The following is a 26,221-nucleotide window of genomic DNA, read 5'->3' as shown; positions in this document are numbered from 1 at the left end:
AAGATGTTTCCTGCTTTGCTTCTGCTTTAAGTAATGCAAGATAAGAAGAGATACAAGGGAATGCTTAGCTAGCAAAAGAAGACACGTGTACAAGGAGGTGGGAGGGGGTGCTTACTGAGCAGAGAAAATGCTTAACCAGCAGAGGAAGTGCTTAGCTAGCAGCCTTAGCCAGCAAATATTGATATGCCCTAAAAGGGAATGAGTTGAAAACTTGCCAGCTGATTGGGGAAGGTTTGGGGGAGGTCTGGGAGGTGGGTAAATACTCTCAAAGTATAAGAAGGCTTGCAAATGCGTATTGCTTTACAGTCAGATTTCAGAAACTATATTCTGCTGGCTGTCTCTGTGCACAGATTTGCAATAAAACTCTTTTCTCCAAAGAAGAAACTTTCCTGGAATTTTTTTATTCTCTTCTCGGTCCTGGGGACGCGGGTAAGCAATTCTCTGGCAAAGTAAAGGGCCTAAGCCTACACAAGTTTATACCTACAAATTGGAGAATGGAGCCCAGCCATGCTATTTTGTTTCCAGACCAGTTTATGAGTGAATTGGAATGGCAACGTCAAGCATTACTCAGCACTGATGGTTTTTATCAGAATGTGTTTGTTGTGTTATCTTACGAAAGCCCTTAGGGATGGGCATACTTTCTATTTTCAATACTGTCACAATTTCTTATCACTGAACTGAAAAGCATTTTTCTTTTTCTTTTTTGTGAGCAACTTTATGGCTTGGTCTTATCATATATTCATACTTCCGCATGACAGTGTCCCCCGGAGCACTTTCACACAAAAGTCGGGACTGAAATGCAACCTATTTTCTTTGTCTAGCTGTGCAAGTCTGTATCTCACGTGTGTCATGCTGGGTGCATGAAAAAATACACAACGGTGGCTATTCTGAGAACTTGGGGAGGGAAATGAGGCAGGCAGACATTCTCAGGAAGGCAACTGTGCACTATAAAGCATTACCACGAACACTGTATTTTCTGACTGACAATCTTTTACATTGTGGATAATGTGGAGTTAACTAAAAACATTACAGCTTAACATGGATCTGTTAACATTTGGTGAATCCTCACAGAATCTTTGGGAGTTTGTAGAGGTGCTTCAGGTATGATACGATAATAAGACCCATTGAGACTCTACCGTTAACTAATTCACTATCATGCATATTTAACTTGCCGTGAGAAGCAGCTGGTTTTCTGGCGGAGGAGAAATAAACACAACACATCTGCTCCTGTAACCAGATCTTAAACATATTCAGTTGTAAGCAAGCCCCATTCATTTCAGTGGAATTTACATCCAAACAACATGCTTGTCTCTGCTTGCAGACGGAAATTTTGAGCTGAAGTGAAATAAAAATGAAAATACCATTAGCTGTTTCTCATCTGCTGTCAAACAAATAACTATTCAGAAATCCCGCCTGCCTTTAGCTTAACTGATAAACTACAGCTAGACACCAATTCTTCTTGCACTAAACTAACCTTTGCTGTCTGATCAAAAAATCCACATATGAAACTAGCATCTCAAAGACCTATTTATGTACACTCTAAGCCCAGGTTAGCAATCTGGAGGGATCAGGAAGTGCTGAAGAGCCGAACTGAAATGGGCAAAGGTTCAAGTATCAGCATCTGCCAGCAACAAATGTCAGGCATTTTGTTAATTTACACTGAATGCTCATCTAGTTCTATTATTCCAGGAAAATATTGTCCTGCAGAAGAAAATGGTGCTTTTAGGACAGACTTCCTTGAGATTTCCCCAAACACCACCATTAAAGATGAATGCTTTTGACTTCATTGCACTAAAAGTGGGTTGATTACCTCAGCTGGTGATGCTGCTTGGCATGCATTTGAAATCCCCCAGAGTATCTTCCTTTAAGAATTTTGCATGAGCAATCTGAAAGTAGGAAGAATGATCATTGCAGAATTTGATCAGACGGTAGTAGTGAAGATGTGATTAAAAAGTGGCAACCCCCCCCCCAAAAAAAACCCCATTTCATTCTTTTTGAGGTCAAAACCCAGGTCTTCTGCTAACTGTACATTTGGCAGGAAACCACAATCTACACCAGTTGCCAAATAATGTACAATACACGTGCTTGAAAATACATGTATGTTTTTACGTATACTGCACATTTCTTAAAAAGCAACTTGGCTCTCTCATTTAAATGAAGCCTGCCTAGGATGACTGCTGCACTGTAATTATTTTGGTGAATATAGGAGGACCAGTTGGTTCACATGCGTGGAGTCAATGGACCAGTGCACACGAAGAGGTGGCTGGCTCAGTTAAACCATAGTGACTCCTTCAGTTTGCAACTGAATTAGCTGGTTAGTCAAATACAGTGGTACCTCGGGTTACATACGCTTCAGGTTACGTACGCTTCAGGCTACAGACTCTGCTAACCCAGAAATAGTACCTCGGGTTAAGAACTTTGCTTCAGGATGAGAACAGAAATCGTGCTCTGGCAACGCGGTGGCAGCAGGAGGCCCCATTAGCTAAAGTGGTGCTTCAGGTTAAGAGCAGTTTCAGGTTAAGAACGTACCTCCGGAACGAATTAAGTAACCCAAGGTACCACTGTAAAAGGGGCAGGGCGCTATAGAGATCTGGAATTAGAGGGACTCCCCAAAACATTATTTCCTGCAATCTGTATAGCAATGCTTAAACAGAAACTGAATTGTGTGTAACTCTTCTATATCTGTGGTTCATGCCATGTGTCGCCCCCATGAACACATACACTTCCACTTCATACTTTAGTGTTTACCATGGAAACAGTGGTTGACACATGGTCAATGCATGCAGCATGTGGGTGTGATGGATCACCATCTATGGATTCAAGAAGAAATCCCTTTTCTTTGCACACATCAACTAGCCAGTACAGTATGTGTGTTCTGTAAGAATTCAGAAAAGGACATGCAGGATCAAACAAACAAGAAGGAAAAGCCAAAAGACATTCATTTTACATTACTAATAACAAGAAGAACAAGCAATAGATCCAAGAGCCTTTAACCGAAAAGCATGCTCTTCTAGTGACTAAATCCAACCTCATTTGTTCATACAACAAAATTCTATTAATATTACCATTGTTGGGAAGCACACGGGCAAACAGCCATTCATGGAGAGGTCCCTGCTGGCTAATCTGTCCGATCTTATCCTGGCTTGCCAACAGCTTCAACTCACAACTCTAGAAGAAATATAACAAGAAGGTATTGGAACAAAACTTAGAGAAGGTGGCCAGTTTCTTTTTCTCTGTAGCTACTACAATAAGGTTATATAATGATCTTCCCTTTTAAATACATGACTTTCCTCCGATTTGGTGTATACTTATTTTAAAATAAGCACTAATGGGGTCAGTGGAGCTTACTCCATAGCATTAGGCTTCATTTCTGGTATCTCTCTTTTCTACACTTTCAAAAAATAATTCTGATGGTTACACAATAAAGAACCTAGAAATTCATTAAAATCAAACCAGGCTCCATAACCTCCATTTTCCCCCTTCCTCTGCCCTGGCTCTTGATGGTATACAGCCAAACAGTTCTCCTTTTCAAGATTAGTCTTGGCATAATTCCTAGGATCAGCTCTTAGCTATAGCTACTTCTGCCAAATAATCACAATATTAGTACTGAGTGCTCTTGATTATATACAACAGTTTAGATTGCTCTAATTTTAGAAAATGAGGGATAGTGCAGATGTTTGGCTTGTGTAGTTTGAAAATTATTCTCTCCAGTGATTCTTTGATAGTCGTATGTATGCTCCACATGCTAAATTATTTTGCAAGAGGGCATTACCGTAATTTGCAAGAAGACACTTTTCAATTAAGGGTTGCATTCAGCTATTTTTTTAAGAATTGCATTAACCTTAGTTGTGCCTATTAACTTTGTTGGGTCTACTCTGAGTGCCACTAGTATAGGATTTGTACAAAACGTTTTTGCACAAGATAATTTTCTGAGACTGGGATTATTGGGGTGCATATAAAGAACTGAAAGCAAACATCCCCTTCCGAGAAGTGGTCTTAACAAATGTCAGGTTTTATATAAAATTTGTTTCTGACAGAAGTTTCATTAGATGATTTCATGCCTTATATTTCAAGGTGTACCCGAAGCCCCACAGACCTGTGCAAAGTCTCCTCAAGTTATCTTTCTGTCCATACAACAGCTATAAAAAATTGTAGGTTGTGCTGCCAGAGAGGAAAGCCAGCAATGTGTGCAGGGCGAAGGGGCACAAATCATACCATATTTCTTTCTGAGTGCTGCTTCCTAGATAAGTATAGAGAGGACTGCTACTGACCTGCCTTACAGGATTATTGCAATTCCAAAGCACAACTGAGGGCTGTGTGGCAAGGAGGTATGCAGGCCTTCACAACAAGCCTGCGTATATGAGGCTGAGTTAGCTTGTAGACAACCTGTTTATTGAGCATTCATCATTTGCACAAGTTTGTGGGAAGGTTAGACAATATTACCTGTTTAGTGAACATTTATTCTGATTTGTTTGTAGGGGAGCTATAGGACATTGTATCAAGCAATTGTTACCCCACACTTTCCCGTCACTTTCCTTACTGCAAAAAGTCTGATTTTGACAGGGAGGGAGGGAAGTGGGTCTGTTATACCGGCGCACCAAATCCACTTTAATTAAGCAATGTGGATTTGCTAGTAGGTAAAGCTAAAAGGTAAATGACCCTGGATGGTTCAGTCCATTCAAAGGCGACTATGAGGTTGTGCCGCTTATCTCACTTTCAGGCCAAGGGAGCCGGCGTTTGTCCACAGACAGCTTTCCAGGTCATGTGGCCAGCATGACTAAACCGCTTCTGGTGCAATGGAACGCCGTGATGGAAACCAGAGCGCACAGAAACACTGTTTACCTTCCTGCTGCAGCGGTACTTATTTATCTACTTGAACTGACATGCCATTGAACTGCTAGGTTGGCAGAAGCTGGGACAGAAATGGGAGCTCACTCTGTTGCCAGGATTCGAACCACGAACCTTCCAGTTGGCAAGCCCAAGAGGCTCAGTGGTTTAACCCACAGCACCACCTGTGTCTGCTAGTATGTGAGCAGAAGACAGAGGAAATGTGTCGCTGTTAATTCTCGACCTCTCAGCAGCTTTTGATACAATTGCCTGAAGTGTCCTTCTGGTGTTGGCACCGCTTTGTGGAGGTTGCAGTCATAACTGGATGGACATTTACAAAGGGTGATGCTTGGGGGGTGCTCTGCAGCCTCACGGCACCTTCAATGTGGGGTTGCTCAGGGTGATAAGAGAAACATTTTTGCCTGGTGCCTAAAGATATGCTGGCTCCAGTGACTGAACTGGTCAAGCAGATCTATATCTATATCTGTATCATCTATATCTATATCATCTATATATTTATCTATACAGTAAGGTGATCCTTCAAGTAAACTAGTTCGAAGCTGTTGAGAGCTTTTATATACTAATAGTAACACCTTAAATTTGGTCCTGTAACAAACTATCAGCTAGTGCAGATCTCTGATTTATGCAGTCAGACGGTAAGGTATCTATTCTTTGATTCAGTGTTCTTAGCATCAAATTGCCAGCCTGCCTGCCCCCATAATTTAATCCAGATTTACCCTTTCCAGGAAAAATACAGTTAGGGGTGCTTCCAGGTAACCTGTTTATTCATTCTGATTTGTTTGCAGGGAGCTTCAATGCTGTGGCTATTTAATTCCTTCTGATTCGTTTGCAGGATAATGTGTCAAAGCAGGTATTACCTCACACTTTCTAGTGCAGTTATAACAAGTCTGATCTGTTGAGAAAGCGAGTTCGTTGTGCGAGACCTCCCAATCAGCTACAACTGCAGAACCTGACTCTGCCAGTATATTATCAAATCCCACTCAAAACGAGTGACAGTCTGGAAGCACCCTAAGTTGAGAAAAAGACCTGTTGCCAACCACCCATTTTAAATAGCTGACCAACCCTTTACAATATTAAGCCCCCTTCTGGAAGCCACATAGGATATTGCTTAACAACTAGGGAGATCTGAGTTCTGATCCTCAGCTAAACTTAAGAGAACTTTTGGACAGGAGCTTAATATTTTAAGGGAAGTCTGGATACCACAGGCAAGTGGTTGGCAACAGGTTTGGGTTTTTTTTTAATTTATGAGATTTCCCCCAGGAAAGTTGTACGTCTAGGGATTAAGCTGGGTGGGCAGAAATACTGCTACAGTGGCAAAATAGGTCAGTGCATCTGACTGTTAACCAGTGGTTGGAGTCCACCCAGAGATGGCTGTGGACACGATCCCTGTATCGCAGAGTATTGGACTGGATGACCCTCAAGGTCCCTTCCAATTCTACGATTCTGCAAAAATATATAAAATAAAATGTGTATGCAGGAAGAACCCACACCCCACAATAAACACCCTGTAAACCCCAGCGTTCCAAGACTACCCACCATGCTAGTCTTGTGTTTCCTGATGTGTTTCCACTTAATGATTTCAGGGCCAACTCGCCCATGAAGTGGATGGGGGCAGCTGCTTCAGGCAGCGAAACCGCAAGAGGTGGCACGCAATCTGCCCTGTTGCTGGCAGAGAAGCGACAGTGGCACCAGCGGCTTTCAGTGTGAGATCTTGCAAGATCTTCCTGAAATTTCGTGAGATCTTATGCACTCCACAGGATCTCACCAGAACCTGTTGCCACCACTGTGCAACCCAGGTAACGGAGGCTTGGGCGGGGGGAGAGCAAGGCATGGCACTTTTCCTGATTTTCTTCAAGTAGCAAAACAGGACATGCTGCCCTCCCATATCTTATCATTTCCCTTTTGTTGTTTGGCTGCTTCTTTTTTTCAAAAAAGGAAGGTGAAACACGGTGGAGTGGGAAGTAAACATGTAAACCAGGGATGGGGAACAATCCTCATCCACGATATGTGTCATTGCCTGTGGTACCTTCCTCAACCTGGTGCCCTGCAGATGGTGTTAGACCAGTGTTTCCCAACCAGTGTTCCGCGGCACACTAGTGTGCCGCGAGAGGTTGCCTGGTGTGCCGTGGGAGGGAGGCGGCGAGTCCGGCGGCGAGAGGCGGGGCGGCGGCGGTGAGCACACGCGGGGCGGTGAGCGAGCTCCCTCCCAAATCCCATCGCCGCTCGCTTCGGCCGGCCGCCCCGTTCTCCGCGCTGGTGTCGGCAAGCCTTGCGCACCGGGGGATCTCCCCCCGGGAGCGCAAGGCTTGCAGGCGGCAGCTGGCAGCGCGGAGCACGGGGCGCCCTTCGGAGGGCTCCGCGTGCTTCGGGCAACAGGCTGCCGCCCCAAGCCTCGCGCGCCCAGCGGGAGCTCCTGCCGGGCGCGCAAGGCTTGCAGACACTCGCCGAAGCACGGGGAGCCCTCCGGAGGGCTCCACGTGCTTCGGGCAACAGGCTGCCGCCCCAAGCCTTGCGCGCCCGGCAGGAGCTCCTGCCGGGCGCGCAAGGCTTGCAGACACTCGCCCGAAGCACGGGGAGCCCTCCGGAGGGCTCCCTGTGCTTCGGGCAACAGGCTGCCGCCCCAAGCCTTGCGCGCCTGGCAGGAGCTCCTGCCGGGCGCGCAAGGCTTGCAGACACTCGCCCGAAGCACGGGGAGCCCTCCGGAGGGCTCCCCGTGCTTCGGGCAACAGGCTGCCGCCCCAAGCCTTGCGCGCCTGGCAGGAGCTCCTGCCGGGCGCGCAAGGCTTGCAGACACTCGCCCGAAGCACGGGGAGCCCTCCGGAGGGCTCCCTGTGCTTCGGGCAACAGGCTGCCGCCTCAAGCCTTGCGCGCCTGGCAGGAGCTCCTGCCGGGCGCGCAGGGTTGCAGACACTCGCCCGAAGCACGGGGCACCCTCCGGAGGGCTCCGTGTGCTTCGGGCAACAGATGCCCCCCCAAGCCTCGCGCGCCTGGCGGGAGCTCCTGCCGGGCGCGCAAGGCTTGCGGACAGCTTCCTGAAGCCTGGAGAGCGAGAGGGGTCGGTGCGCACCGATGCCTCTTGCTCTCCAGGCTTCAGCGAAAGCCTGCATTCACCTCATAGGACGCACACACATTTCCCCCTTATTTTTGGAGGGGAAAAAGTGCGTCCTATGGGGCGAAAAATACGGTACTTCTTTGTGTTTATTTGATGCCTATTAAAGAGAGTTACTTTATATATAGTCAATATAGGCACAGAGTTAATTTTCTAATGGTGGTGTGCCTCGAGATTTTTTTCATGAAACAAGTGTGCCTTTGCCCAAAAAAGGTTGGGAAACACTGTGTTAGACTACTACAGCTCCCATCATTCTTGACCTCTGGCCATGGTAGCTGGATGTGATGCGAGTGGAGAGTTAAAAACATGGAGAGAAGGAATGACGGCAACAGATTTCCCATCCTTATCAACAACTGAGGGTGTGATGTTGCACGTGAGCTGCAATATAGAAAGGCTAACCGCTGCACTGCAGAAGCGTTTCTGTTTTAATTTGCCTTGCAGAATGTTAACTTGAAACCGTCGTCCTTCCACAGAACGGGCACTGCTCAATAAAGAAGCATCGTTAATAAGGATTCAGGGGTAACAGGGCATGGACTGACATAGAATCATAGAACAGTGGAAGGGAACCCAAAGGATCATCCAGTCGAACCCCTGCAATGCAGGAGTAAGCGGCTATCCCATAATACGAGATCAAACCTGCAACCTCGGCGCTATCAGCACTGTGCTGTGCTCTAACCAACTGAGCTATCCAGCTGGCAACCTTAACGAGCGAGGAAGCTACAGCCGTTTGCGCTGGGACTCCGAGGCAACGCAGCTGCCTCTGCACGGAGTCGAAAGCAGCCGGGCTTCTTCCTGGGCGCGAGCCGAGCTCACGCTGCCGCCCCCTCCGCCCCTGCCCGGCCGCTTCCTTGCACATTTGTTTTCCCACGCGGGCAGCGGCGGCGCACCAGCTCCCCTCCGCCCTTCCACTCGAGCGGCGGCAGCGAGTCACTTTTGTTTTTCTCGGGACTTCCTCGCAACTTCCTCCCCGCCGTCGGGCTGGGCAGCGTGGTATCTGCGGGGCGTGGAGGGCGATACCAAGCGCGGCGCAGCAGCGGGAGGCGCCAACTCGCTCCGAGCCCCAGCCCGGCCGCTTGGCAGAGCCGCGCTGCCCCGTCCCTGCAGGCGAGCCCTCCCGCGGCGGAGGAGACACGGAGGGCAGGTGAGGAGAAGGCGACGCGGAGCGGGCGCGCGGGAGCCGAGAGCCGCCTTGCTAAGCCGCTACCCCTCCCGGGGCGCGCGTGGTCCGCCCCCTAATCCAATATGAGCGCGGCTGCTTTTCCCCGTCGGGCGTAAACCGGCGCGGAGGCTGCGAGCGGCTCCCGAGGGCTCGGCGCGCGGTAGTGCTTGGCTGTGCGCGCTATGGGGAAGTGAGCGCTGCTGGGCGCACGGCCCTTTTTACGCGCCTGGCAACTTGTGTCTCTCAGACGCACTTTTCTTTCTCTCTATCTTCCTCCGCTTCCTCCTCCCCTCCCTTCACTTGGGCCGCTCGTTTCCTTTCAGGCTGCATCTGCCTCCTCGCCCTTCCCGCTCTCCCTCGCTCGGCTCCCTTCCTCGCCGACGCCGAGGCGCGGCTGCAGCTGCGAGGGAGCAGAAGCCAGCCAGCCAGCGAAAGGCGGACTCGCCCGTCGCAAGCAACTCCCACCTTCCCGGTCGGTCTCGGGGCCCCGCCGCGCCCTGCGAAGAGCGAGGAAGAAGAGCGCGCAGCAGCCGCGAGTCCGGTAAGGGGGCTTGGGAGCGGGCTGGCGGGGTCTCCGTCCTCTCTCGGCTCGGTTCTTTTCTGGAGCAGCCTCTCCCTCGCCAAGGCGACTCTTTGAACCGAATGGGGAACTTTCCTTGGTTTTGCAGCCATGTCACGGGACTCGAACCGGAGGCATTGCATTTTTGCAGGTATCCTCGCGCAAAAAAAGAGAGATGCCCAGACTCGTGTAAGACGAGGCGGGGTTGACCGCTATGGAGCGAGGTGTGTTCTCACAAGCCTCTGGGCCAACTTGAATTAATGTGACCAGTTCGGGGAGAAAAGAGCTTTACACCCTTCTCAGGCTGCCTTCCAGGATTCCTGGCAGCAGCTTTTATTCCACCCCCACCCCGGTGTGTGCTTGGTTTCAATTCATTTTGCAACAACGCTGTGGTGTTTTTGGCTGCCGCTTTGTGATTCGTGGTTGTTGAGGCAAACTCCTACATTTCTCTCTTTCCTGAGAGAGACTTGGTTCACTAGGGAGATGAACGGCTCTTCCAACTTCGTCCTGCACCCGGGGTGGTGGGGGAAACCTGTGGCCCTCTCGATGTAATTGGGACTACAACTCCCATCACTCCTGACCCTTGAACGTGCTGGCTGGAGCGAGTTGGAGAGGCATATAGGTTCCCCACCCCTTTCCCTTATAGACGCCAGTGCTTGGGGTACTTTCTCTACCCCTCCCCCATCCCCTGCTTTCTGAAAGGTGACAGTCCTTCGCTTTGGGCTGTAGGAAATAGAAATGTGTGGTATTTTTGTGACTGTGAGCATGCAAGCTGTCCCTTGCCGCAAAAGAATACTAGTGTTAAAGTTATTCAGTACCCACAAGGCTTGTGTTAAGGGTAGTTAATATTTGACTGGTCGATGTACAAATGCATAAATATTAAGCTGCTACTAACTTCAAAACAAAGACTCCTAGCTGCTGTTCTCCAAACTGTCTTGTCAAAACCTCTTGTCCCCCCCCCTTCTTCTTAAAACACAGATCTTGACTTCTTCCAGATGTGTATATTGATAAGAGAGACAGTTATAAATCTAGGGTTTGTGAAGGAAATTTCAATGAACCCTTGTAAACTGTTTCTGGTTGAATTGGCTAGATAGTTTATGGAGACAACATACTTGAGCTTCTGAAAAGATCTTTGACATTTGGAGTTTCTTAGGGAATGACGTGTAAAATAATCCACTTGTCCTTTTCAAACAACTTTCCATACAAACAGATTTAACGACAGAATAAGCAGCAAAATGTAACCTGTCAGCATCTGAAATAACACTCTCCTCTCCTCGTGAGTTCGCATAACAGCTAGATGACTTTGCATCTCTCTTGAGGATATATCTCTAGCTTAAACTCATCTGCTTCTTATAAGTAGCACTAATTTCAGTGGAAACTATTTTAACATATCTGTACTTGGGATCACAGCCATCAAGACTTGTTTGTTTGTTTGTTTTAAATGATTTCTATGCAGCTTTTTATTTACACACACAAAAAAGTGCCACAGCGCTTTACATCATTAAAAAAAAGAAAACAACCCATCAGTAATTGAGTAATTTTACTCAGTATTTAGTCCTGCTCAGGTCAGTGGAGCCTGCTGGCAAGTCTGTGTTTATAGCATTGTTATCCATAATATGTGTTCATGAAATATTGGCAGCAGCAACAGAAAAGCTTCCATTGGGCATGTCAGGCAGTGCAAATGCTTCTTGCAATGAAAGGCACTAGTCCAGTCCTTACATTAGCAACACATTCTGCAAGTTAAGGCGCCATCTTGAGCTCGAACCTTCCAGTGTTTGAAATTAAGCTGCTATAGTGTTGGGAGCACAGGGAATGTCCTGTAAACCATTATTGTGATAAAGCTTGCCTTGCATGGGTTCTTGCCAATGTCCCGTCAGTGCTTCCTGCTGCCACTAAAAAAGAAAAGCCGTGACAACAGTTAATCTGCTATGACTTTGAAGTGCCCTGCCTATTGGTCTTTGAGAACCGCTTTCTGGCTTGTATGACTGACCCATGCCTGTTGCACACACACATATATGTGCTTTTGCAACCTCCAGACTGTCTGGGTGCAATCCAATCTAAAAAAGGCTTTAACTGACTGAGTAGTCAACATCCTCCTTTTATCAGGGAAAATCCAGCCTAGGTTTGTCCCACCTGCCCCTCAGTTGTCTGGATGTCCCTCCTCATGGCGCCTGTCCCTCATAAATTCTCAGATCTTGGTCTGGTTCCAGTCTTGATGTAGATTGTGAAGTCTTCCGGGGAAGGGTCCCTGTCACGTGTGAGTTTTGTATAGTATAACTGGCACTAAACAATTCTTTTGCAGGAGAGACATGAAGAGGACCCTGAGATTCTCAATTTTAGTGTGTTGATAATTCAGTATGTCAGTTGCCTTTTGCACTTAGTGGTTGTGGTGTTTCTGTGCATCTCATACAAGCAAATTTAAGAATGGCGGAGTCCTCTTCTATCAAGGGGTACATGATTCAGGGGAAAGGGAATGTTCCAGAGAAGTAGACCTGAGCTATAAGAAAGAAATTAGTTTGCGTCACATTTCTTTTCTGGCAGAGGCAGAAATGCTAGTTAGAAGTATTTGACCCCTATTAATGTGATGCTGGTGAGCATTTCCAGTACTTTGAAAATTGTTTTTAACTGCAAGAAAGTAACCATTTGAGTTTAATGTGACAGAAGATCTCAGAGCATTGCTTATGGATTTGTAATTTACTTGCTGAAATAAGATGATTTATCCCAAAGCAAAGTCAGTTAAAGGAGAAAATAGTTTAGCATCAGTTCTTTCCAGCAAGGGAAACGCTTGCTGATTATAGCCCAACAAATCTGGAAAGTACCTATTTTGGGAGAGAATCAGTAGTTACATTGCCCATCCTTCCCCCCACCCCCATTAAATCCTGTTGTAATTTTCTAATTTTGGAATACTTTGAAAAACTCTTTGTAATAGTGCCGTCCTATGCATGTCCACTCAGGAATAAGACCAAATAAGTTCAATGAGGCTTACTCCCAGGTGAATGTGCATTTGTAAGCATGTGTGCTCGGGAGCAAGTTGCATTGAATTCAATTCAATTTACTCCCAGGTAAGTAGAGTTAGTGTCTGCTTAATGTGTTTTTAATATCCCTATGATCTTGCTTAATTTTGCAAAGGCTATAAATAAAAGCCATGCATTCTGCTCTGTTCACTTACTCCCACTGAAACCAGTTTGGGTTTCTGGTATATAACTATAGAATTCCATCTGAAAACTAGCTTGCGGAAAATATTAATGCTTTAAGAAAGAAGATTTTGAATGTTCTGGGAAGTTGTGATGTATTATGGGTGTTAATTTGTAGTAATTGGAATTGTTTTTCGTTACTGGATTGAAAGATCAATTATTTTGTTGTTATTCAGCAAGCTTTTAAGTTTCTGATATTTAATAATACTTCATCTTGAGTCAAAAATATATATACCTTTAGGGCATATGAGGCAATGAGAAGCGAGGGAGCTTAACCCTCAGTAGAGTTAATTTCTGCTGGCAAGATGTCATTTATCTCTTGCTCAGGTTGACCGTATTAGTAAGGTAATGTTGGCTACCCCTGGTGGCTGAGCTATAAATTCTTTACCAATGCAAAAAGGCTTGTGCATGCAGAACCCATCAATTAAACTTCAATGAGTATTGCATGTTTTAAGTTAATTCTGGATTTTTCAGTATTCTGCCTGTTTGCAATCGAACAAATGTGCAGGACAACAAATGATCTTCACTCTAGCAGCTTATTGCTAATTGCAAATCTCTGTTGGCGTATTGATTTTACATGTGCTTGCTTGCTTTGATTGATGTAGTCCAAAGTCTTCCTCCAGTTGTCATCTTCCATACTACAGAGAAAAAGCGAAAGAAAAAAATTGTGAAAGAATATTAATGGGGTGGAATGCTTTCCTCCCCTCCTTCCAAGAGTAAAGAAAAAAGCAAACTCTAAAAAGTAAAGGGAGGGAGAACTATTGATTGATTTCTACACATGGGACATGGAACCTTCAGGTGCCTACTAATTTTGGCTGAACGTTCTTCTTTGTGATCTCTGAATTCATTAGTGCTGCGGCATTCATGTCTGAAAACTAAGTAGTTTTTTCATAGGGGAAGTGCATTAATTCCCCCAGAGTGCACTATCTAGGGCAGGTAGTTCCAGCTAAAATATTACGTATTACTCATAATTGGAATAATGAGGCCTATCAGTCTTACAGGAAGCCTACCAAAACGTGGGATAGTTCAGTCGTTAGAGCAGAAGACTCTTAATCTCAGGGTCTTGTGTCCAAGCCCCATGTTGGGCAAAAGATTCCTGCATCACAGGGGGTTGGGCTGCTAGATGGCCCTTGTGGTCCCTTCCAACTCTACAATTCTGTGATCTCTGATGTCTAACAAACAGAATACTTTGTTGTCTAGACAAAAACGGGCACCTTCCTGGTCAATAGAGGCAGGGTAGGAAACCTGTGGTTATTCAGATTTTGCTGGATTAAAACTCCATCCATCACTGACCATTGACCATCCTGGCCGGGGGCTAATGGGAGTTGGAACATTTGAAACTTCCTTACTAATGAATTGTACTGAGGAAAACACATTCTCCCCCACGTTGTAACTTCAAATGACTATGATGGTGTTGGGGACCATTCTAGTTGACCAACAGACTCTTCAGTCATAGAACCACTATCAAGTGACTTTAAAACCACAAGAGTATGACTAACCAAATTTACTTGACCACTCAGTTCTAACTGCTTCACTCCAGTTATAATATACTTTATTTTAATTAAAGTAGCTTTAAGAACTAACGCTAGGGTTCTATGCACATGTTCCTCAGTTATTCTACATGGCTTTCCAAACGACTTGAGCTGCGACCCTTTTTCTCTGTCATGTTGGAAATAATACATAAGTACCGTATTTTTTGCTCTATAAGACACACTTCCCCCTCCTAAAAAGTAAGGGGAAATGTGTGTGCGTCTTATGGAGCAAATGCAGGCAGGAGGCTCTGCTCAGTGCTCCCTTTAAAGAGCCACATGGAGCGTGTGTGGGGCTCTTTGGGGCTTTTCCCTGAGGAGGGAAAAGGGCTTTAAAGGGAGCGCAGTTCTTGGGGGAGCCTTAGCCGCACGCAGCCTCTCCCGGGCAGGGGGAGCCTTCATCCCCTGCCCGGGAGAGGCTGCGCACAGCTATCCCATAAGCCAGGGCAGCAAGCGGGATCGCTGCTCAGTGATCCTGCTTGCTGTCCTGGCTTCTGAGATTCCGAATATGTTTTTTTTTCTTGTTTTCCTCTTCCAAAAACTATGGTCTTATGGTCTGGTGCGTCCTATAGAGCGAAAAATACGGTAGCTCAAAAGGCAAATGTATACAAGCAACAGAAGACTTTGCAGGAATCTGAGTTCTGAATAACTCTGGGCCAAATTAAAAAATAAATAAATACTGGGGGGAAATATTTATTTCAGAAAACCAGGACACAAATTAAAGCATAGCTCAAAGTTTGAAACACACACATACATACACACACATTCCTGCAGTTTCACACTGTCCTATTTTAGACATCAAAGGCTGGAAAATAAGGCAGACAAATACACAAGTTTGCAACATTCTTCCTTGGCTCACGATAAAAAGATCAGGGATTTGCCTTTGCTTTTCAAACTTAAGAGGTTTGGAAGTACATTCATCTGATGGGTGTAAAAAAAAGCAACAATATTGACCAAAGCAGGAGCTGTGCATACCTCTGTGCTTAAGATAAAATGAGATTATAGGGGCTTCTTTAATCGTTGTGGTCTTGCATCCTAATTGGAGTCTATCCATCCACAATAAGTTGTTTGACAGTCTTCCTAATCACAACAAGTTACATCTTATTTAGACAAATTAGATAGGAGATTAGGTAGAAGAAGGTGCCGCCACTCTAATGGGCAGGAAGGCACACCACTGTATTTCGTAAGAGGGAGGAAATCTTCCACTGTGGCTTTAAAGTGATTTCATAATCAATATAAATATTTTAAAGTAGTATAAGTGCATGCTGCAATTGTTTGCTGATAAAGAATTCAAATTAAAGCCAAATGCGTTGTGTACCAAGTGCAACATCCTTAGTTGCCAGAGCAACACACTGTAGTGTACTTTGTGAGTTGAAAAAAATTAGAACCAATAAACCAAGAAAGTTTGGGTAGAGGCACTTTTAATGGCGTATCCTATCTGTAGAACATCTGGGGCCTGGTTAGCCTTGAACTTCAGTCTTCCTTGTAAATATACAGCAAGCAGGCCAGAACATGAATTGGATTTGTCATCAAGATGGCAGTATAATACCAATATGTTTAGATATTCAATGTGTGTGTGAAGACTTCTGAGAGTGACTGATAGGAATTTTAACAGTAAGTTGAAATGTTGTGTGCAAAGAATAATCTGAGATTCAGTAGAAAAGTTGAAAAAATGGGATACTTCTGTATCTAATGGTCAAAAATGCACAGCAGACTCCTAAGTAATAGTCCACGCCACACCAACAGTGAACGAACCAAACCACATGGAACACAAAATGCCTCAGACTTTAGCAGCAGTCAGTCATATTTTCTAGTAGTTCTGTATATCAGTGCACACACTGTTGCAAGCACATCCTTTAAAAGGGGTGGGGGTGGGGAGCTGTATTATGAGCAGACCTGAATCAGATTCTCTTCACACATTACTCAGAGCTGTGAGGCCATGTGGCTCATCTCCCTCTTACCCATTACATGTTGAGTAATTTCTGAACTGAGGAGCATTTTCTATTCCTGTAGGCTCGCTGTGTGGTTTAGGGCCCTGTTTGAGGATTCTAAATATTTCACTGATAGAAAAAGCTTCTTACTTCAGAAGCTATCCTTCACCCCTGGAAGGGGATATTGAGTAACTGTGCAACCTCAGGGGCAGAACTAAATGTCCAGATTTATTGCCCCTTATAATCTGTGTTGCCCGTTCACTCAAATAACACACCAGGAAGGCTCTTGCACTGAGTCCAATGTGTAGACAACAGCATGGGAACAAAGAGAAAGGGAAATCTTGCTGGGAGGGGTGGGAGAGAGATTACCTGTATGATACACGGGGCCAGCCCTACTATTGGGTAGAGTGAGGCAGCTGACAATAGAGGAGAACGACGTGCATGCTGTCCCTGATTAAATTTAGCACACATTACAAGAGTTTTCATCTCGACGGTGGTGCTCCTGCATTTGTATTGAATTGAATATAATGGGACATACGACCAGAGGAGGCTCTTGCAGTTTCAATATACTGCTTCAGTGTTAAACTTGAGCAATGGGAAGCAATGCCTGTGAACAGGAAGGAGTACATGGGACGAGCGTTGCACAACCACCACCTGTTTGGGGTGTGCCACCCATACTGCCCTGACAGTTTTTCTGGGCTGCTATATAGACAGGGAGATGGCATGTGTGAGTTGCATCAGATCTGCATGTCAGGTCCTGCTGAACTCTCTGCAAATGAGCTGTAATGTTTAATCTCTTCTATGAAACGAAACAAAAAAAACCCTTTACTGTGAGCAAGCTTGGCAGCTAGATTTCTGTCAAAATAACAGATACTATTTTCCTTTTTTTTTTTAGTCAGAGATCTAGGGAATGGCCAGGATAAGGAAATGCATTTTGCCGAGGTCATTCATTTTGGGCATGTATATTGTATAAACTTCATTTGGAGTTTTGGGTTGGGAATATGGGCAGAGGCAGGGAGGAGAGCATCATCTTGAGCCACAAATCAGGTGTGTGGGTGGGGGGAAAGCAAAGTCAGCCTGGATTTCCATGATTTTTAAGTTCATTTTGGGTATGAGCATTCATTCTGCTTTACTCCCTTTATTTCAGTTTTACATAAGTGTGTTAAATATTATTCCTTTGCTAACTGTTTGCATGTGTGAGAGAACCCCGGTTGGTTTCCAGCTGCTATAATATCTGCAATCAGTCTTAACTTTACTCAGCTGGCTATGTTGTTGTTGTTATTTTGTTCTTTTAAGTAACCTTTCTGTAATAGTGTATTATTAGAATTTGCTTCTGCATGTTGTTGTTGGCCTTGCATTTTATATCTCTGCACGGTAAAAAGCAGCTGTTTCCGCTTGGTCTCCTTTGGAGGTTCAGTTCACTGTCTTGTGTATGTGTGAGGGATGCCCACCATTTCACCCTCTTGTTCGTTGCATCTTCTCTGGCCTTCTGTAGCTACATCATGGCAGCCTATCCCATCCAGCTGATCAGTTTAGTCTACCCGAAGCCTTTCTCATTACAGCTTTCCATGCCTCCCAGGGCTCTTAAGATATGCGCTGAATTCACCGTAGGTTACAGAATGATTTGGAATGTGAGAGTGTATAGTAGAGCAGTCTTCAACCTTTTTATACCCAGGACCACCCAGTTTTAACCCAAAACTGTTTGGTTTTAACCTAGACATGCGTGGGGGAGGGGGGCTTTCTGAATCTTTTCCCATACAGTATATTTGCATTGTTGCAGCACTCCTCTTGCAACCCACCTTAGATCAGGCCATGGCTTAGCAGTGTATCCTGACCTACCAGTTGAAGACCAGTGAATTAATATTAAAAAAAATTGTAATACGTTAAATCTATGAATGCACACCCACTTTCCCCACTGAGGATTCCATAGCGTTACAAAACCTTGCCGTGACACAGACAGCACAGAATAGAAAGAGAAGTGAAAGACGGATGGGAAATTGATAGGAGCAACCTCCTAGAACACTGCTGGCCCTGCAATCCCATGATATTTACTCATAAGCAAGTCTTCCTGGGTATAGTAGAGCTTACTTACAGATATACGTGAATAGGATTATGGCCCTGATAGATAAATAGGAAACAAAATATGACATTCACCATTTTCACCTCTCCTGTTCTAATTTTCTGCAGTTGGAGCTTGTGTGTGCATTTTCAAAAAAAGGAGACAATGGAACACGAGCATATGTTTTCCTAATAGCCACAAATTATTTCTAGTGTACACAGTATCTGGGTTTGTATGTAATGAAGATAATTAAGCAATAGCACCCCTTTCTGGCACCCCCTTCTCTGATGGTGTTAAAGCTGTTAAAGAGTGTGAATGGAAAGAGCACAAAAATCAACTGCCTTGCAAAACAGTCCATGTTGAACTGCTGAAAATGAGTGGATTGAGAACTCTGGACTTGGTATGCTGTGACTTCAACATAATGGCCTCCCCCACATACCCACGATGTTGAACAAAACACTCATTATAATGATATGGGCTCTCTTTGCTACTACCTCCTAAATGTGTAGGCATGTAAAATCTTATAAATGTATACACTAGATGATTTACTTGTTGAAACAGTATTTTCTGAGCACTGTAGCCAAGAGCTAACTGCTTGGCTGTCTTCCACATGATATTCTTGCAGAGAAGCTGGTAAAATGTGGTCTGGGTGTGGTAACTGGTAGGTGTATTTGTAGCTCCTTCCTTTTTAACATGCAAGATGTACTTGCATGTAATCGCGAGGGGTGCATCCTTCTAGGCCAGTGATGGCCAAACTTGGCCCTCCAGCTGTTTTGGGACTACAGTTCCCATCATCCCTGACCACTGGTCCTGTTAGCTAGGGATGGTGGGAGTTGTAGTTCCAAAACAGCTGGAGGGCCAAGTTTGGCCATCACTGTTCTAGGCAGTTCAGGGAATTGCAACTCACATTGCAACTTCCCTAGGGGGAAGGGACAAATCTCAGTGTGGTTTGCATGCAAAAGGTATTGCATTCAGTCACTGGCCTCTCTGGGTAGGGTTGGGAAAGACCTTTCTCTGAAATCCCGGAGAGAGCTTCCAGTCACTGTAAGCAATACTAAGCTACAAAGACTACTGGTCTGACTTGGCTTAAGGGAAAGCTTCCTATGTTCCTAATATTGTTGGAGGGAAATGTGGCTGATAGGCCCATGTGTTTCCACAGCATATAAATTTTATTGTCGTGTGTAAAATGGCTCCATGGTTCAGTATCAGATTCATTTTCACCCCTTGTGCTATGCAGTGTTCTGCCTAGAACTACAATATGATGATTATTTCAAGCACTTCTCCTTATTTTTAGGTCTGTTCCTTATTTCAGAATGGCATCAGACATGTCTGTTCAAACTAAATTTGAAACCGTCAATTTCATAGGGCAACCTGAATTTTGGATAGGCGGCGAAGGATAGGGTTGTGCTTACTGGTTAAGCTGAAAACATAGCAATGGAAGCTGTTGAAATATTTAGTCTTTCTTGTTTTAAAGTTAGTTTCAGCCGCAACCTTAAGGGTCATGCTACTTGGCATCCTGGAGCAGAAACTGTCCCAGTGGCCTGGAACATTTTACAGCAGCTGAGTTAAGTGACGTGTAAATATTTCAGTATGTGAAAAGTTGGAAGGCTACTCCTGACCCAGTTAATGGCTGTTTCAGAAAAGTTCTTGGAATTGGCAGGCTGTTGCCGTCGATCCTCTGCCTCTTAGAAGCAAGCGCCATGTAAAACGGGATTTGCTCCTAATTAATAGTTGTTGCTTGGGATGAAAGCATTTTTAGTGCAGAAGCCAGAAAAGAAAACGTGGATGGAAAGGTGTGTGGGAATGTTTTCCCAAAAGAAAAAAGGCAGAGTCAGAAGAAAGCCAGAATCTTTGTTTGGGGTGTCAATATTCATTTATTGTAATCTGACTTTGAAGACAGTACAAATGCTACTACTGTATTGCCAAGTAATAGTGAATTAAGTCAGACCTCAAGGAGGAAGAGTAAACCTTTTTTTATTGCCATTAATAGGAAAATTGTGGTACCAGAAGGTAATGAAATGTATTTATGCTTTAAATTAGGAACTAATTAATTCCTCCTTCCCTGGCCTTGGAGAAAAAAATTGTTTTTCCTCAGAGATTAAAAAACACACCCTGGACATCCATGACCTGCTTATTCACCTTATTCCAGCTCAGCACATTCGGTTGCAATAGAACAGGTATGGCTAACCTGTGCCCTCACAAGTGCTTGTGGCCTGCTCCCCGCCATCATCCCTGACCATCAGCCATGTTGTCTGGGGCTGATGGGAGCTGGAGCACCTGTGAGGCCGCAGGTTTCCCCATCCCTTCCATAGAACTCTGTGGAGACTTTCTGGGACAGATGCAGTCCCAGCAATCCCTTTCCCCTCCTTGTTCCCTTGTTTGGGATTTACTGCACATACAGAGAAGAGAGGACTCCATTTCTGAAGTTTTTTGACATGGCAACCCTAAGCAATGTGCTTCTACCTCTTCCCGTGCCTCTTGCCATGCTTCATACATAGGCGCCGACTCCATGGGGCTTGAGGGGGCCCGAGCCCCCTCAAAAATTCGTTTGGGGGGGCTCCGCCCCCCCAATAATCTCCGGCACCCCTCCAGCAGAGCGCCATCGCCACCCCTCCCCCAGCCCAAAATGCACAGGGAGGGGCGGGCTGCATGCCTCCTGCCCTCCCTCCCGAGCAAAAGCTCCACCCAATTTCCTTTGGAGCTGATTAATAGGCGCAGCACGCTCTCCCCTATTCGCTCACGAGGAGGCGGCGCCACTTTATTTGCATATTCATGAGCTTATTTATTATTCATGAGCTTTCCCGGGCCCCCCCCAATATTTTTTATAAGTCCGCGTCCCTGGCTTCATATATTATTCCCAGCTTGGGTAAAAGGTATAATCTATGTATGGAAAGCCTGCATGTGTTCTGCAGTGTAGATTTTGTATGGGAAGTGGCTTTTGCAATGCTAGTACTGACCAGCTATTGCACTCTGATTGAAAGCTGTTTTGCTGCATGCCTTGTTAACAGTATGTTTGGGTTTGCTTCTTTCTCTTCTCTGGCCCCATCCCATTTCATCTTCCATTTATCTTTCTCTTTCAACCTGCTTTTCTTCAGTGATGGACAAGTACCATCCGCCGTCAGAAATATCAGTTTTTGGAATTGGCTTGAGTATTTTAAAATGAAGACCTATTATTTCAGAGCCTCTTTGGAATTTCATGGTCTTGTTTCTCCTGATTGATAGCAAGGCCTGTTTGATGAAAGGACGCGGCCCCATCAACCCCGTGCTTCTTCAGAGGGGCTGTACCGCTCTTTCCTTTCCCTTAAAACAACCATGGCACTGAGGACAGCAGAGTCTCACAATAAGGAGGGCTGACCCAGAGCCTCCACTATGTCCTAGAATGCTGCTGCTGAAGCAGCATCCCAAATGTTAGGACCCCTGGGAAGCATAATGAATTATATATTGTTTTAAATTGTGCTGTTTTCTGTAACCCTGCCCTCGGACCATTTGGCGAAGGGAGGATAGTAAGCATAACTTATATATAAAACAAAAGGCACCCTAAATTCTTTCCCAAAGGGCAAAGAGAGGGGGGGGGAGGACAGCTGTAGATTATACCTTAAAGGCTTATTATGATGAGCTTCTCAAAACAAATAACTCACTGCTTGGATCAGCCCCAATGTGGTTGGATTTAATAGAGCCAAATAAAGCTGTTCAGCCAAATAAACTGGCCTGAAGGGTGTAGCACAAAGGGTTTTGGCTCCTATGCACTCAGGTTTGCCCAGAAGGCTGGTGCAATGTGATATTACAAATGCAGAATGAGAGTGCTACAGAAAGGTCAAGTCTTATATAGGCAGAAGCTGTGGGAACTTCCTCTAACAGAACTCGCTGTTTCTAGCTCCTTTCTCCTTTCTTTGGTTTTTTTTTAAAAAAAAAGATGTGCCCATAGCAGCTGCTGAACCTTCCACAGAGTATGATGGGGCATGCAGTCTGCTCTTCACTGAGCAATCCTGACGACGTCTTCACACACACACACACACACACACACACACACACACACACCACCCCCCAGTGTAATAATTTTATCCATTTCTTGGCTTTTCAGACCTCCCGTCGTCACCCCTGTCGGCTTTTGGTTTCCACAGCAGTCTTAGAAGTTCAGTTGTGTACATGAAATGCATGTTCCAACTAATTGTCGGAAGGAGTTGAGAGAAAGAATTCTCACAGTGGAAGATTTGGGGTGCCTTTATGAACTGGTGCCCAAACAATTCTCTGAAACATTTTCTGCTTTGGAGAGGAAAATAGCAGTAGAGGCAGAGTTGGCCATTTGTACCATACACAAACCCTCCCTAGACAGTAGAGCATTGTTTCCCAAACTTGGGTCTCTGGCTGTTTCTGGACTACAGTTCCCATCATTCCTGACCACTGGTCCTGCTAACTAGGGATGTTGGAAGTTGTAGTCCAAAAACAGCCGGAGACCCAAGTTTGGAAAACGCTGCAGTAGAGGATCCACCTAATTGTGGAAGACCTGGTTTACAAATCCTCAAATATATTACAAATACACTTTCCTCCCTAAAATTTTCACTTGACGCCATAAAACCTTTAGTAATACTGTGTCTCCTTAGTACACCATCAGTTATAAATATTGTGTGATAGCATTCTGCTGCTGCTTCCTCAGTCTCTTCCTTCCACAAAATGCCCCCACTAATCACACAGACCATGCTGACACCAAATTGTCTTTTCTGCAATTTCAACCAGGACCCTCTGACCAGTGACCTCCATGTCTGTAGTTTCCAGATCGCTGGCCTATAGCTATGAGCCAAGGGAGTCTCCATTAAGTGGCCTATCAGCACTTGACCTTTGGAAATTTCCTGTCTAGAATATAAGCTGATAGGTTGGACTATAAACCAGTAAGGCCTGCAACACTTTCCTTATAACTGTAGCAACTGATCATTAGCAGGCTACATAACAAAGTAACATCCAGGCTTCACCTACAGGTAATGTTTTCGCCTCTCATTTTTGTCAACAATATCACATTCGTAACATTCATTGTCATGCAGCTGCTGAGATTATTCTCACCCATCTCTGCAGGTTCAAGGTTCAGAGAGAACAAGAGTTCACAGAAATAGTTGATACACTTGAAATAAGCCGAACTGCACCTGCATTTCTACAGAGTTGGACGCTACTGTCTTACAGCCGCACAAATTTTAAGAGAATTCTGTGATAAAATCAAGATTGTAGAGTACAGCACCATTAATTGCAAAATCATTACGGTTAGCACTGTGGAGTACTTTAATATATGTTTATAAATGCATGCATACTGTACTATTATACTGCAGGTGAATAACATGCTACAAACATTTTCTAAAATCTTCTTCTGTTCAGCAGTTCTCATCTGTAATGTTCTCTCTGGTTATTTTTAAATCTGTCGCTTTCCAGATGTTCCAAACTATGAAATGGCTGGTTTTTTATGACTTTCCTATTCATGTTAACAGAAATTCATTTAGACCTTTCAATCTAATTTTCAAATGTTATTTAATTGAGATTCTACTTGGAAAATTTTATGGTAGCCGATTAATTTCCTACTTTCCCTCAATTTCTTCCTCCCCACAAAGCTGTTATTACATTTTATCTGCTGAAGAAATAACTGTGGCAGTTAGGTTCCTGGGCAACTGGAATTGCAGTTGATTGGGAAATGATAAACTTCCTGAGTAATTAATGTGCATAGATATAATTGTGTTAACCTTATTGGAAACGCTTTAACATTAAAAAATGGAAAATCAAATTAATGGGCACAGTTCTATTGTATGCTGCCTATTTACTCTCCCCCATCGGCCCCCTTTCTTCCTTGGTAGTTGATCTATTTATGTAACAGAATTTGAATATTGCTTAAATAAAACGTCTGAATGGTTCGCAAGGAACTACAGTATGCTGCCAACTGCCAACTAACAAATATATTGTAGCCTTAGTAGAGAAAGAAGGAAAATAATAAATCTCATGTGTGATCTTCAAAAGCTGAAGGATGTGACTAAATGAGATGTAACGCAACATTACAACATTTTACATGAACTGCTTCTGAAGAAAGTGGTTTGAGGGAAGTATCAAGTTCAGTATATTCTACTCGGTGTAGTAAGTGGCTTATACATTTATTTCATGTAAACCTCTAAGAAGTTTTGGTGATTAAGGGGTATAGAAAGATTGTTAAATGCAAAAGTGGAGGGTTACCATAAAATATATTGAATCAGTTTTCACATAGTAAAACAGGCACAGAAAGGTTCTTGGTAGTTACTGCTAAATATTTAGAGACCAACGAGAAAAGCTGGTAGTTGTTAGTGGTAATATTAGCATAGGTCTACTCCTTCTGTCGCTCTGCTTGACATATGAATATATGAAGTGGGCTTACTCCAAGTCAGACAATTGGTTCAGCAAGCCTCAGTGCTATCTACTCTGACAGCAGCTCTCTGAGGTCTCATTCAGAGAGATCTTCCCCTGCACTGTTCCCAGAGATGCTAGGGATGGTACCTGCATTTATATATGCAATGCTTGTGCTCTACATCATTGAGCTAAGCGCCCAAGAAGAGCAGAAAGAGGTCCAAGCACCTGTTTCCCCAATGAACATGTTTGAAGACTATGATATCTATGTAATGCATTCCATTGGCTGAGTTTGCTAACCATGGTGGTATTGCACAATGTTAGAACCATGCCAGTTAATGTATATGCAAGTTCATGTTATGTGGAGGGCTCCTCATTCCCAAGGAGTTTACATTCTAAACAATAGGAAAACAAGAGGGGTTGGGAGGAAGAGATAGACAAGGACAGGGGCAGGAAAATGTCAGCAAATTCAGTTACATGTAATTGAAACATGTCCCGAAAGCTAATCCAAAAGCCACACAAAAAATGTGGTTTGGTTTTGAGGAGGAATTTGAAGGAAGCGGGAGAGGTTGACAGAGTTGCTTCATCCTGAACCTCCTGAATATTTCATCTTGCTGTGATGATGGATTGAGTGGCACAGAATTTTATTACGTAATGCAAGGTTGAGGAACCCATGGCCTTCAAATTCCCATCAGCGCTTGCTAGCATGACCAGTGGTCAGGGGTGCTGATGCAGCCAAGCAACACCTAGAATGCATCAGGTTCCCCTCCTCCTCTTGTGGGGTAAGATCAGTTCCATAGTAAACAACAAGTCAGCCTACCCTTCTGAAGCATAAGAAAACTGTATCTGATGTCAGAGCATGTCTATTTAAAATGCTGCTGTGGAATGTCTGATTATACAATTCAACAGTCATGAGTTATGCAGTGAATAAAGCTTGCCTAAATCCACATGTCTGTCTTAAAGGATTTGTTGCTGTTTCTTATGGGAGTAGTTCCATAAAGCTGTGTAATCTTATGAACGCACTCTTCAAAGACAGCTCCAATAAATCCTTGGGCCATACTTCCAAATAAATGTTTGCCACAGGATTTTTGTAATTGGTAAACATTTTAATAACGTGCCTATTTAAAAATGGATGGTTTTTCCTAAGTATGTAGTGTTAATTTTAGATTGAGGGCTAAATGCCCTGTACAAGAAATCTTTTCCCTGGGTGGCTGTAACACATTGAGCATAAAAGGGCGGTTATGTGCTAACCCTTTCTTCTTCTTAAAGCATCTGTTAGTAGTGTTGACTCAAGTTATCTTACAGTAGCTTAAAGAAGCAATCCTCCCCTTCTAACTTGAAGGGCTTCCTGCCCAAGTTCATGAAGCTAAATGTGGATAAGCATCAATAGGGCCTCCACTGCTTTGCTTCAACACACTTAAATTTGAGCCTGACCAAGCAGAAATGTTGCTGGTACTTCTCTTTGAAACCATCTATCTTTTCCTT

At 44.5% G+C, this 26,221-nt stretch overlaps 1 protein-coding gene and 1 long non-coding RNA gene across 2 annotated transcripts in view; one reads left to right on the top strand and one right to left on the bottom strand.

The window, feature by feature from the left end:
* Positions 1 to 1,225: 1,225 nt before the first annotated feature.
* On the bottom strand, positions 1,226 to 9,085 carry LOC309367291. Its single transcript, XR_014166993.1, has 4 exons — positions 8,845 to 9,085; positions 3,066 to 3,168; positions 1,811 to 1,886; positions 1,226 to 1,335 (listed from the first exon to the last, which is right to left on the bottom strand). It is a non-coding gene; the product is annotated as an uncharacterized lncRNA (long non-coding RNA).
* A 197-nt stretch (positions 9,086 to 9,282) lies between these two features.
* Positions 9,283 to 26,221, top strand: part of HPCAL1 (hippocalcin like 1) — a 71,144-nt gene continuing 54,205 nt past the window's right edge. Inside the window, exon 1 of the mRNA XM_081906633.1 lies at positions 9,283 to 9,657. The gene's annotated coding sequence lies outside the window, so the exon portion shown is untranslated. The remainder of the gene's footprint in view (positions 9,658 to 26,221) is intronic.

This window comes from Podarcis melisellensis, assembly GCF_964234715.1.
Source record: "Podarcis melisellensis genome assembly, chromosome: 3".
Classification (NCBI taxonomy): Eukaryota; Metazoa; Chordata; class Lepidosauria; order Squamata; family Lacertidae; genus Podarcis; species Podarcis melisellensis.
This window is presented reverse-complemented; position numbering and strand designations above follow the sequence as displayed.